At 42.9% G+C, this 12678-nt stretch overlaps 1 protein-coding gene across 1 annotated transcript in view; it reads right to left on the bottom strand.

Annotated features, from left to right (window-relative positions):
- Positions 1 to 12678, bottom strand: part of LOC308290942 (plexin-A1-like) — a gene marked incomplete at its 5' end in the record, with an annotated part of 341256 nt that overhangs the window by 307239 nt on the left and 21339 nt on the right. The gene's annotated exons all lie outside the window — the stretch shown is intronic.

Genomic DNA, 12678 nt, shown 5'->3' with positions numbered 1-12678 from the left:
CAGCAATTTCCCTGATTCCAAGAGTGTCCATTTTCCAGAACTGCATGTTTAGTCACAATATAGGCCTCAGGCCAAATCCCTCACCATATCGGTTGATTGATTTGGCAAGGCAAAATGGAAGTATTAAAGACACCAACCACGCCAGCCAAAATCTGGCATTATGATACTGCAGTATCAAACGACAAATGAACATGATTACGTTTCCATAGCCAGCCCCATCAGGGCTGCTGTGCAGTGTGCAGGCTGCCCAGCTCTGTCGCACATGTGTGACAATGTGTCCCCACCCAATAGCCAATACTACTAACTGAACTAAAGAGGACTGTTTGTAGTCGTGGAGAGCAGGGGTTCCCAAACTTTTTTGTCTCAGGGCACCCCATAAATATGTTTTTAATCCGAGGCACCCCTACTACATTATAATTTTCACTCCCAGCACCTTATATTTATAGCATATCGTAGTTGTCGGGTGGAAACCTTATATGTCTAAAACCGTTCGTTTTGTATTTATCATCTATAAAATGTACTAAATTAGTGAAAACAGCCGATCTACAAGCACACACCTCGTATCGCATTGGAGATACAAGGTTTCTGCCCGACAGCGACGATATTTTAGAGATTTTATTGTGAGGAAAATGTTGAGATAATAGCCATTTTGGGTAGAACTGACTGAAAATAAACTTTGTACTTCAAGTTTAAAATGATACTAAATATATTTTCAAGTGTCCAAATAAATTCTAAATATTATCAAATTATCTCGCGGCACCCCTGGACGGCCGTCACGGCACCCCAGGTTGCCCCGTCACCCACTTTGAAAACCCCAGGTGTAGAGTAACTAAACACTTCTCAAGCACTGTACACAGGTTTACGCCACTACACCAGGTGTTTTAATTTTCTTTGACTCAGGTCACCTTGTAAATAACTTTTCATCCACAGCTCCCCTAAACTACACTGTTATTTTTTTGAATCTTATGTTACACTAAGTAAATATGCCAATCTTTCTCCCAAAGATTCAGTATGTCACGGTGAAATATCTGTTTCCATCAGAACTGACTGAAAATAACTTTATACCTGACGTTTAACCACTTGAACCTCCAGCATCCCTATTCTGAGGGGAAGTTTCGTTGTTACACGTTGTGAGCTTGTACTGTAGATATGCTATTCTTGGTGAAGAGAGTTGGAGTAGATGGAAAAAGAACTCAAGTACAGTACAGTGCAAATCAGGTCTGTTTTACTAAGCATAGAGGGGTCTAAGTGATACTGATGAATTCCAAATATTATCAAATTATGCTGTGGCACCCCTTGACTGGCATTACGGCATCCACTTTGGGAAACCCTCCTTTAGTTACTTGTTACTTCAGACATGAACCAATAAAGTCCAATTTTTTAGTACCCGCAAGGGTACATTTTGGTTCCATTTGTAAACTCTCAGAGTTATAGACCCGTAAGGTTCCATTTGGAACCCTCTCTCCAGAACCACTGAGCCAGAGGAATCTAATATAATGACGATTAGCATAACAATATTCAGGATCAATACGATGTGCCAGACACAGCCTTTCAACCAAACCGAAGTACAGTCGATCGCGAGCAAGCAGATGTTTGTTCCTAATTTATGCTAGGCTGTAAAAGCAAGAGGAGGATGAGAAGATTACCATTATTAATCCCTGTGGGGAAATTCAGTTTTTCATTCTTTACACAAGCCACGTTAAATGGTGTGTATACAATAGAGTAAATACGTTTTACTGTTATTTATTCCCATTGTTCAAACACAATGGGAATAGTTTTTTCCTTCTTCTTTTTTTGAGTAAATGTTGCCACGTGGAGTCCAGTATGCTGAAGCAGTGGTTCTCAACCTTTTCAGGCCGCGACCCCCAAAATAATCATATTTTAACTGGGGAACCCCCACCCTGATGAGCACTAAGAGTTGAGGCATTACATTTTGTATAAGACGGTTCTATTGTGAAAATAGCAGATCTACATGCTCACAACACCTCGCAACGTCTAATATGTCTGCGTCTAATATTAGACAATTTGGCCAAGGTTTAATTTGTCATTTTAGTATTAAAAAGTCCTTAATGGACCAATCCCCAATCACATACACACCCATTGTAACAGTTACAATGGGTGTGTATGTGATTGGGGATTGGTCCATTGTCACTTTAGAAATGTGCAGATACCCTCTAACTTTATGTTGGTTTGTTTACTGTAGAGTGAGAATACACTGCTGCACATTAAGTTAATCATCTGGGGACCCCCCAAAATAATTTGGGGACCCCACTGGGGGTCCCGACCCGCAGGTTGAGAACCACTGCTCTGAAGAACTACAATGCATACAAAGTGATTCATGTCCCTTGAGCACCCGGTTGGCCAATGTTTTTCCTCTGTGCATACAAAGTGATGTTCGGCTGACATGCCAATGAATGCCTGTTCATACACAGGTATATACTGTAGGAAGGTAGGAAGGTAGGTACGTAAGTACATGTGCTGTTTCACGCTTCAGTATTTAAAAATAGCCGATCTACAAGCTCACAACACGTTGCAACGCGACGTGTTGTGACATTTGATAGAGAATGAAAAAAAGACTTTATCAAGTACGTATAATATAAGTACCTTTTACCAATAGAGGATTTAAGTGGTGCCGCATATGCAGCTCGGCAAATAAAAGGTGAATTGATCCCAGTGCATGACAGAGGACGATATCACGATGAATTAAATCTCCACGATACGATTATCGTGAGTGTTTTTTTATCGCGATAAACGATAATATTGCGTATCGTACCATCCCTATATGAGACTGGGAGAGACAGTAACAGACAGACAGATGGAGGCAGAGGGGTTTGATAGCAGAGACAGGGAGGATGTTCTTCGGAAAAGCTTCCCTCAAGTGAAACACTTTCAATCAATGAAAACAGCTAAAACAATATTCATGACTTTGCATCTTTCAGCTCAGCGGGGTAAGAGTGGCGTCTGGGAAGCAGACGGTTTTCCTGTTCAATCCTTGACATCTGCCAGGACATTTCATTTGTAGATGAACGTCTCCGTTTGACAGCTCATCTATTCATATTGTATATTTATTGTGCTGTGCTGTGCTGTCAAGTTACTTTTTCTTTGGCAAAAAAATAAATACGGTTGTTGTATTTCATGAGATAAGATCAAGAATCTGTATCGATCCCCGGGAAGGAAATGCAGGTGTCAGAGCAGAGACAGCAGTATGAGGGAAACACAGGAGAGATACGGGTAAGAGTAAGAGTCAAGAGACACACAAACAGGGGGCGCAGTCAGTAGCGATGTCGCCAGGCCTGGCGCCACGGGGGTGCCAGAGGGGGCCTTTCACCCTCAGTTGCAAATCCTGCCCCCTCAGTTTAAGTTTTATATCGTCACTGTCGGACAGAAACTTTGTATCTCTGAGTTTCAAATTTCTACGTTTTATCGTAAAGTAAAGCCCCACTTTAACTTCCAAGACTATCGTGCAAAACTAGTGAAAATAGCAGATCTACACTACACTTGTAGATCGGCTATTTTCACTAGTTTAAATCATTTTTAAAATGATAAATACAAAACCAACAGTATTGGACATACAAGGTTTCCACTCGACAACATCAAAATATATATGGTTTTAATATAAAAATGAGATCTGCCCCCTCACCAGGGAAGCTCCCCCCCTGTCAGGTGATAAGAAGCGGCCCGCACACTCCTCATGCACAAAAATAAAGTCAAACTAGAATGGTGCGGTTACTGTATCCCTCTTGAGGGGTCATTGATTCAACCAATCGTGGTACAACTAAAAGAGATGTCACTGGTGATGTAGATCAGTGGTTCTTGGGGGGGTCTCCAGCGGAATGGTTGGTAAACACTAAGAGTGTACAAAAGGAACCAAATGGACCCACTGTGTACACTCTTTGTGACCAATATACTAATGCATAGTAGAGTAAACTGGGGTTCCTTAAAAGGAAACATTTAAGAATCACATGTAGTCCCAGTAGCAAGGGAGACATTTAAATGTTTGAGTCTGTCTGATGGCTGAACCACTGAAACGTATTAACAAGAGCTTGTGATAAAATAATAACCACATTGGGTGCATTTGAACAAGGAACCGTTTTGGACATAGGTTTCTTTGGTTTGGTCCATAAACGTAGAAACATACGGTAGGTTATTTCTCTGGCAGCCGGGTTGGAGAGAAACAGAGACACACTAGGAGGTGATATGGGGCTGATAAACAGATACATATCTGAGCAAATTATAGGTCAGATTAGCATATTCATAATCACAGCCTGAGCTACACAATGATGTACTGCATACTAGTTATGGATGTGTTTGATAGACTTGCCATTTAACACTGCGGTGTGCGTGTGTGTGTGTGTGTGTGTGTGTGTGTGTGTGTGTGTGTGTGTGTGTGTGTGTGTGTGTGTGTGTGCGTGTGGTCATATGCACTTTTTCAGCATGGAAATACACATGTAATTATAGAGTAGGCGTGTGCGCATACACACACATGCACATGTGCGCGCGCGCGCACGCGCACACACACACACACACACACACACACACACACACACACACACACACACACACACACACACACACACACACACACACACACACACACACACACACACACACAGGTCTCCAACGCAACAGAAATGAACAGGACAGCTTTCTCTTGTTCATTAGAAGACTTATCGCCTCCATGGAGACTAATAGATCATTATCTCTCTAATGCACGTGCACATGCGCGCACACGCACACGCACACACACACACACACACACACACACACACACACACACACACACACACACCCTCGGCTCTCATCCGGACAATTTATAGTGACAGCCGAGTCATGCTACTGTACATGAGAACAGCGGTAAATAACACAACCGTGACTTACCGCAATATAGTGACACATACGCATGAGCTACGACTGCTGTCTATTGATCCGTCGCTGTGTGTGTGTGTGTGTGTGTGTGTGTGTGTGTGTGTGTTCTGGACGGTACACAGTCCTCTCAGAGCCATAGCCCAGAGGGACAGCTTTGCTGTAATTAGCTAGTAGGTTGTCAGGCAACCAATGACTTTCATGAATCTAGAGGTGTTGAATATGTGGAAAGTGAAAGTGATGAAGTCTGTCTATGTGTTCTAGATAGAATGATCCCTTGCTAGCTTAAATGGGGCCTGGTCCAGACGGGTCCCCCCTTTGCCATGGTGGGAACGTGTACGCACAAACAGACAACGTGTTCTAAGTGTACGGTTTAACCAATGATAAGTATTGACAGTTTTGGATATAAAAAGGTTTCCACCCAACGACGATGTGCAATTTAAGTAATATATCCTATTCCGTGGCTGTAATTCTCTACATTCATATGAAATGAAATGACTAAAATTCAAACATTATGTATGATGTTGAGATTGAGAGAGAGAGAGAGAGAGAGAGAGAGAGAGAGAGAGAGAGAGAGAGAGAGAGAAAGAGAAAGGTTTTTGAGTGGTTTCCACGGTACCAGCACAATGTCTGTTTGTGACAAATGGGCTACGTTGTGATTAAGGCTCAACTCAGCCAAGTCGTGCAGCATCCAGGTTTCCAAAACTCCCCAATTGTTCATCTGGCATGAGGCTGTGTTCAAGTGACACTTGTTGCTCTGACAATCAGCCGGTATACACACAGCACTGTGATCAACTATGTTTTATTGGTACCGTCAGGTCACAGTTACTATCAAAACCTCCACCGGCTGTCTGTCAGTATGTCAGTCTGTCACATCACGTCACGTGTCATACTTTTGCCCTACTCATATCTCTGCCACTGTTGCCCCGATCCATGCCAAACTTTGCACACACTCCTTGCACACACATGGCCCTCTTCTAGCGCCACCATGAGGCCGATTGGACACTGCTCCTACAGATTTTGCCCTAAAATCATGCAAAGCGGTACACAGTATCTCTAAAAGTACAGTTTCATGACAGTACAAGTCACTGGTACAAGGTCAACTAACCTAGTAAGCTTTTTGCTTATTTACACAGGAACCACTTCATGTATCTCATATAACATTGAAAGACAGACGGATAGAACACAGTACTATGCATAGGGAATTGTCAGTAACAAAAGGGGGAAGAAATCCAGTCATAAAAATGTTAAATAACAAGGGAAAAATAAATAATAGTAATAAAGTGAAATAGGAGATATTTACAAAGGAAAGGGGGAGGTAGGTATGGGCTTACTTTATTACTACCGTGTGTAGTGTTGGTATAAAGCAGCAAATAGTCACTCACATATGGAGGTGTAGTGTTGGTATAGAGCAGTACAGAGTCACATATGGAGGTGTAGTGTTGGTATAGAGCAGTACAGAGTCACATATGGAGGTGTAGTGTTGGTATAGAGCAGTACAGAGTCACATATGGAGGTGTAGTGTGGTATAAAGCAGTACAGAGTCACATATGGAGGTGTAGTGTGGTATAGAGCAGTACAGAGTCACATATGGAGGTGTAGTGTTGGTATAGAGCAGTACAGAGTCACATATGGAGGTGTAGTGTGGTATAAAGCAGTACAGAGTCACATAATGGATGTGTGTAGTGTGGTATAAAGCAGTACAGAGTCACATATGGAGGTGTGTAGTGTAGCGTGGTATAAAGCAGTACAGAGTCACATATGGAGGTGTGTAGTGTAGTGTGGTATAAAGCAGTACATAGTCACATATGGAGGTGTGTAGTGTGGTATAAAGCAGTACAGAGTCACATATGGAGGTGTGTAGTGTAGTGTGGTATAAAGCAGTACAGAGTCACATATGGAGGTGTGTAGTGTAGTGTGGTATAAAGCAGTACAGAGTCACATATGGAGGTGTAGTGTGGTATAAAGCAGTACAGAGTCACATATGGAGGTGTAGTGTGGTATAAAGCAGTACAGAGTCGCATATGGAGGTGTGTAGTGTAGTGTGGTATAAAGCAGTACAGAGTCACATATGGAGGTGTGTAGTGTAGTGTGGTATAAAGCAGTACAGAGTCACATATGGAGGTGTAGTGTGGTATAAAGCAGTACAGAGTCACATATGGAGGTGTAGTGTGGTATAAAGCAGTACAGAGTCACATATGGAGGTGTAGTGTGGTATAAAGCAGTACAGAGTCACATATGGAGGTGTAGTGTGGTATAAAGCAGTACAGAGTCACATATGGAGGTGTGTAGTGTGGTATAAAGCAGTACAGAGTCACATATGGAGGTGTAGTGTGGTATAAAGCAGTACAGAGTCACATATGGAGGTGTAGTGTGGTATAAAGCAGTACAGAGTCACATATGGAGGTGTAGTGGTGGTATAAAGCAGTACAGAGTCACATATGGAGGTGTAGTGTGGTATAAAGCAGTACAGAGTCACATATGGAGGTGTAGTGGTGGTATAAAGCAGTACAGAGTCACATATGGAGGTGTAGTGTGGTATAAAGCAGTACAGAGTCACATATGGAGGTGTAGTGTGGTATAAAGCAGTACAGAGTCACATATGGAGGTGTAGTGTGGTATAAAGCAGTACAGAGTCACATATGGAGGTGTAGTGTGGTATAAAGCAGTACAGAGTCACATATGGAGGTGTAGTGTGGTATAAAGCAGTACAGAGTCACATATGGAGGTGTAGTGTGGTATAAAGCAGTACAGAGTCACATATGGAGGTGTGTAGTGTGGTATAAAGCAGTACAGAGTCACATATGGAGGTGTAGTGTGGTATAAAGCAGTACAGAGTCACATATGGAGGTGTAGTTGGTATAAAGCAGTACAGAGTCACATATGGAGGTGTAGTGTGGTATAAAGCAGTACAGAGTCACATATGGAGGTGTGGTGTGGTATAAAGCAGTACAGAGTCACATATGGAGGTGTAGTGTGGTATAAAGCAGTACAGAGTCACATATGGAGGTGTAGTGTGGTATAAAGCAGTACAGAGTCACATATGGAGGTGTAGTGTGGTATAAAGCAGTACAGAGTCACATATGGAGGTGTAGTGTGGTATAAAGCAGTACAGAGTCACTCACAGCGCTGCATGTGAGGAACACAGCAGCCAGCAGATGTGAGCAGCCTGCTGGGAAACATTAGTCTGTGGCGCAAACACAGTCTCCTGTATGCTCCACTGTGTGTGTGTGTGTGTGTGTGTGTGTGTGTGTGTGTATGTGTGTGTGTGTGTGTGTGTGTGTGTGTGTGTGTGTGTGTGTGTGTGTGTGTGTGTGTGTGTGTGTGTGTGTGTCCATCCAAGCTGTTGACTCTATCGTAATGATGCAGAGCAGCCAGAACATAACAAACCATTACACACACACAAGCACACATGTGTGTGCGCACACACACACACACACACACACACACACACACACACACACACACACACACACACACACACACACACACACACACACACACACACACACACACACACACACACACACACACACACACACACACACACACACACACACACACACACACACACACACACACACACACACACACACACACACAGCCTTTAACCACGTACGCTGTATTTCAGAAATAGCTAAGGAAAATAGCCGATCAGCATGACATGCCCAAGGCAGGGATGGCAGGGTGAGAGTGGTTAATAACTTCAACCCTCTAGACTTGGTAAACTGGACCCTGGTCTGTACTTGGACCACTTTTTTTCTGTCTACACCAAATCTCTTTACCAATTATCCGATCTACAAGCTCACTAATGTGACTATGGATGCTGGGGTTCAAGTGGTTAATAACCTTGGGGTCCCTGGGATCATATAGCTACACAATTACTACATAGTACAGGAAGGTGTACGATTCTGTCCCTATCGGTATATAGCTCGGACTGTGCTGAGTCGGCTCAAGCGGACTTCGCAACGCTCCACACAGCGACTCGCTCGTTTTAGCTCGCTCAGCGGTGTCTCACGTCACGTGGATCAAGTCCGCTTGAGACCGCGCCTCCGTCGTCTCCACCAAAAACAAGTGCTCCCTTACATCTCACACCCACCCGAGCCCCCACCGTTGTGCTCAGACCCGTTGGGAAACAAGCACACGCGTCCCCACCTCGTCCACACAGCGCAAGCTGCTAGCTGCTAGCTGCCACGCACACTCACACTCATTTACATTCCTTGGCACTCTCGCTCTCCCATGCACACACACACACACACACACACACACACACACACACACACACACACACACACACACACACACACACACACACACACACACACACACACACACACACACACACACACACACACACACACACACACACACACACACACACACACACAGTGAACTTTAACCACTTAAATTCTCTAGTGCAGTGATTATCAAGTGCGGTCCAGGGACCCCCAGGGGAGTGAGGGGACCTTTGGGGGAAAATGTTTGTTTGCTTGTACTTTCGATCGATCGATCGATCGATAGATCGATGGATGGGTACATTTAAAGTTTGGGACAGAGCGCAGCAGGAATGTGATGGCTGTGAGACAGACTGAGGGGAAAGAAGTTGGACAGAGATGACGGATAGATGGAAGGAAGAGAAGAGAAGAGAAGAGAGAGAGGGAAAGAGAGAGAGGAGAGTGAGAGAGGGAACAGAGACATAGAGGGGGGGCAGACAGAGAGTGGTTTCTGTCCTTTCTTCATGAGAGGGAAGTATGGAAGAGATCCAATGCCTGTCAATGAGCCATGTCTATCTGGATTCTCTCTCTCTGTCTCTCTGTGTCTGTCTCTCTCTCTCTCTCTCTCTCTCTCTCTCTAAAGTACTCAGTAATACTCTACTCTGAGATGTACTGGACTAGAAGTATAAATACTCATGTCAAGGGAAATGATCTCAACGCTGTACTCGGGTAAATGTACTTCATTACTTTCACCACTGCTCTGTCTTCCTGTCATCCATCTCTTTCCACTCCATATCTCCTTTCCCTCTCTTTTCCTCTCCGCTCCATTTCCTTCCATTTCAGTCCCGTCTCTCTTTTCAATTCCTCTTTCGTTCAAACTTCTCCTCTCTCTCTCGGTCCCTCCCTCGCTTGACTTATCTCCGTTTATTTGTATTTCGTCGTTGTCGGGTGGAAACCTTGTATGACCTAAACCGTTCGTTTTGTATTTATCTTTTAAAAAATGATTTAAAATAGTGAAAATAGCTGATCGGCTATTTTCGCTTGTGCGACAGTCTTGTATGATGAAGCAGGGCTTTACTTTACGACAAAAAGAAAAACGTACAAATTTGAAACTTGGAGATACGAGGTTTCTGCCCGACAGTGTCGATTTATTCATTTTTCTTTCTCCTCCTCCTGTCACTTTCCCCTTCTCTGATTCTCTCCATCTCTCCGTGGTGGCTCTGGGAACGGTAGAGCGGATAAGGGCGAGAGGACGTTGGTAACATGACCAGCGATGTTTCCGGGAAAAACCTGAGAGGCAGATTTTAGACTTTGTCGAACGGCATCGTCTGACAACAAGACGGGGTCTAATGATTTTTATGATAATGTAACCTATACAAAATGTATTCTTTCTTTAAAATCATTGACAAGATACTTTCTCTTGTGATACGCAACACACTCGATCGTTAAAATAAACATGCACGCGGCCCACCCTTCTGACCACTTTAACATGGCAGCCGATTGCTTGCAGATCTGCTATTTTCAAAGGATTTCTAAACACCATGTGATACATTTGAAAACGTGTGAAACAGTACATACAGTGCTGCATAATGAGAACTTTCTACTTTTGAATTCCAGACTTTTAGTTGTAATTGAAGTTAAACTATTCCTACAAGTGAAGAAAATGTGAGCACTTTTTCCACCTCAGTTTCTGTGGTTAGCCTTAGGATCTCTGATGTCATGTTGATGGTCGTCTTGACCAAATATGGATGATGTGATGGTGGATCTGACATGACACTGTCATGACAGAATGTAATTAAATATTCTCACGCACGTACGGTCGCACACGCACACGCACGCAATCATGATAATGATTGAGAATAAGTGAGAAATATTCAGGGTTTTACTTCCAGCTGGCACTGCGTGTGCACAAAGAATTTGGCACTGAACGGTCCAAGGGTTTGCCAGATTAGCCACAGACAAACGGACAGACAGACACACACAAACACTTTTAGACTGGCTAGGTGTCACATACCGTAAAAGAAAAGTGTTGACGTGTTGGAGACATATTATAGAACATAAAATAAAGTACATAAAGGCATTCGACCAACCAGGTTTCCTTCCAAATTCAACAGACATTAAACCAGCTACCTTGTGGTCCTCTCACAAACCATCTTATACACAGGCATGGATCTAACGAACAGTCCAGGTCTCAGGTTCATGCTTCATTCACATACAACACACAGTCAAATCTTCATGGTTAATTTAGATACGGATATACTGTATAACACCATGGATCCATACCGGTCCATTTGTTTAGCCTACATTTGTGTGCTTGCAGAGTTCGATGGATAATTTAACAATGAGGATTTGACCGTGTACCATCTCATACAGTACAGGCATGGTTTCCTATTCATTCATTCATTTTTAATGAAACACAGTTCCTATGCTGGATTATCATTGGTTAAGCCACATTCAAAGTCGTTGTAAAATGCTCTATAAAAATCACACCTGCGACCACTTTACTGTAAATTGTTTCCAAATGTCAGATTTTTTTTTTGTTGTGAAATGTGATTTACAAAAGTGGTTTCTGTTAACATTTTAGGAGAGAAATAGGCCATGCGGTTGCTCCATATGTATATTCATTTCACATTTACGACATCTAGTTTAAAGGTCTGTTTACAATATTCAACTTAACTCATCTTTACTGTCACATGACAGCTTTACAGGTGTGAATAAAATAGTGGTTGTTGTTGGTCTCCCTGCTCCTCTGTTAATACATTTTCACTATAACCTCTGGTTAGGAAGGAGTAGGACCACTACTGGTTGACAAGAGGTATTGCATGAAGGTTCAAATCGCAATTCATCCTCTTGCTAGTTCAGCAGTCAAACTTTTGGCTTTAGTGGTTTTAAGACAGCTAAGGGTGCTGTTGTAACAACATGCATTAGCTTGTTCTGAAATTACTGGAAAATACAGCTTTTTTCTTATTTCCACATAACAACTCAAAGGTATATTAATGACAGTTCAATGTTGAAAATGGGTGGTTCTTCTCTTTAAGTTATTCTCAACCTTTTTTATTTATTTCAAGGACCCCCAGTTTGATATGGACCCCCAATAGATGTGAATCTTTATTGCTGGGACCCCAATCTACGTACACATGAGCATGCATACGCTCACAGAGTTACAGACCCACAAAGTGTTCCATTTGGACCCCTGGTGGTCCTTGGACCCAACGCTGAGAACCAGTGGAATAGTGGACATTTAAGCCTCTATCAGAGTCCAGGGTGAAGAGCTATTCACTTCACCACGGTGTAGTTTTCTAGCTATCACCTAAAAATACATAACAAAGCCTAGGTGATAGTTAGGAAACTACAACGCGGTGAAGTGAATAGCTTTTCACCCTGGACTCTGATGAAGGCTTTACTGGTGGATCATGAGATGTTCCTACACCCCCCCAGCCTTTCTCTTATAAGCTCAGAAAGCAACAATAACCATCATTAAATTGATTGTGAGAGATTCCATAAACAGCACCAGGGATGTGCAGAGAATGTTAGAGAGGCAGGGGCTGACATTTTTAAAAGGGCCTTTTGGTGAAAATATCGAAAATAGCAGACCTCCTAG

The sequence above is a fragment of the Nannobrachium achirus genome, assembly GCF_963921795.1.
Source record: "Nannobrachium achirus genome assembly, chromosome: 9".
NCBI lineage: Eukaryota > Metazoa > Chordata > Actinopteri > Myctophiformes > Myctophidae > Nannobrachium > Nannobrachium achirus.
This window is presented reverse-complemented; position numbering and strand designations above follow the sequence as displayed.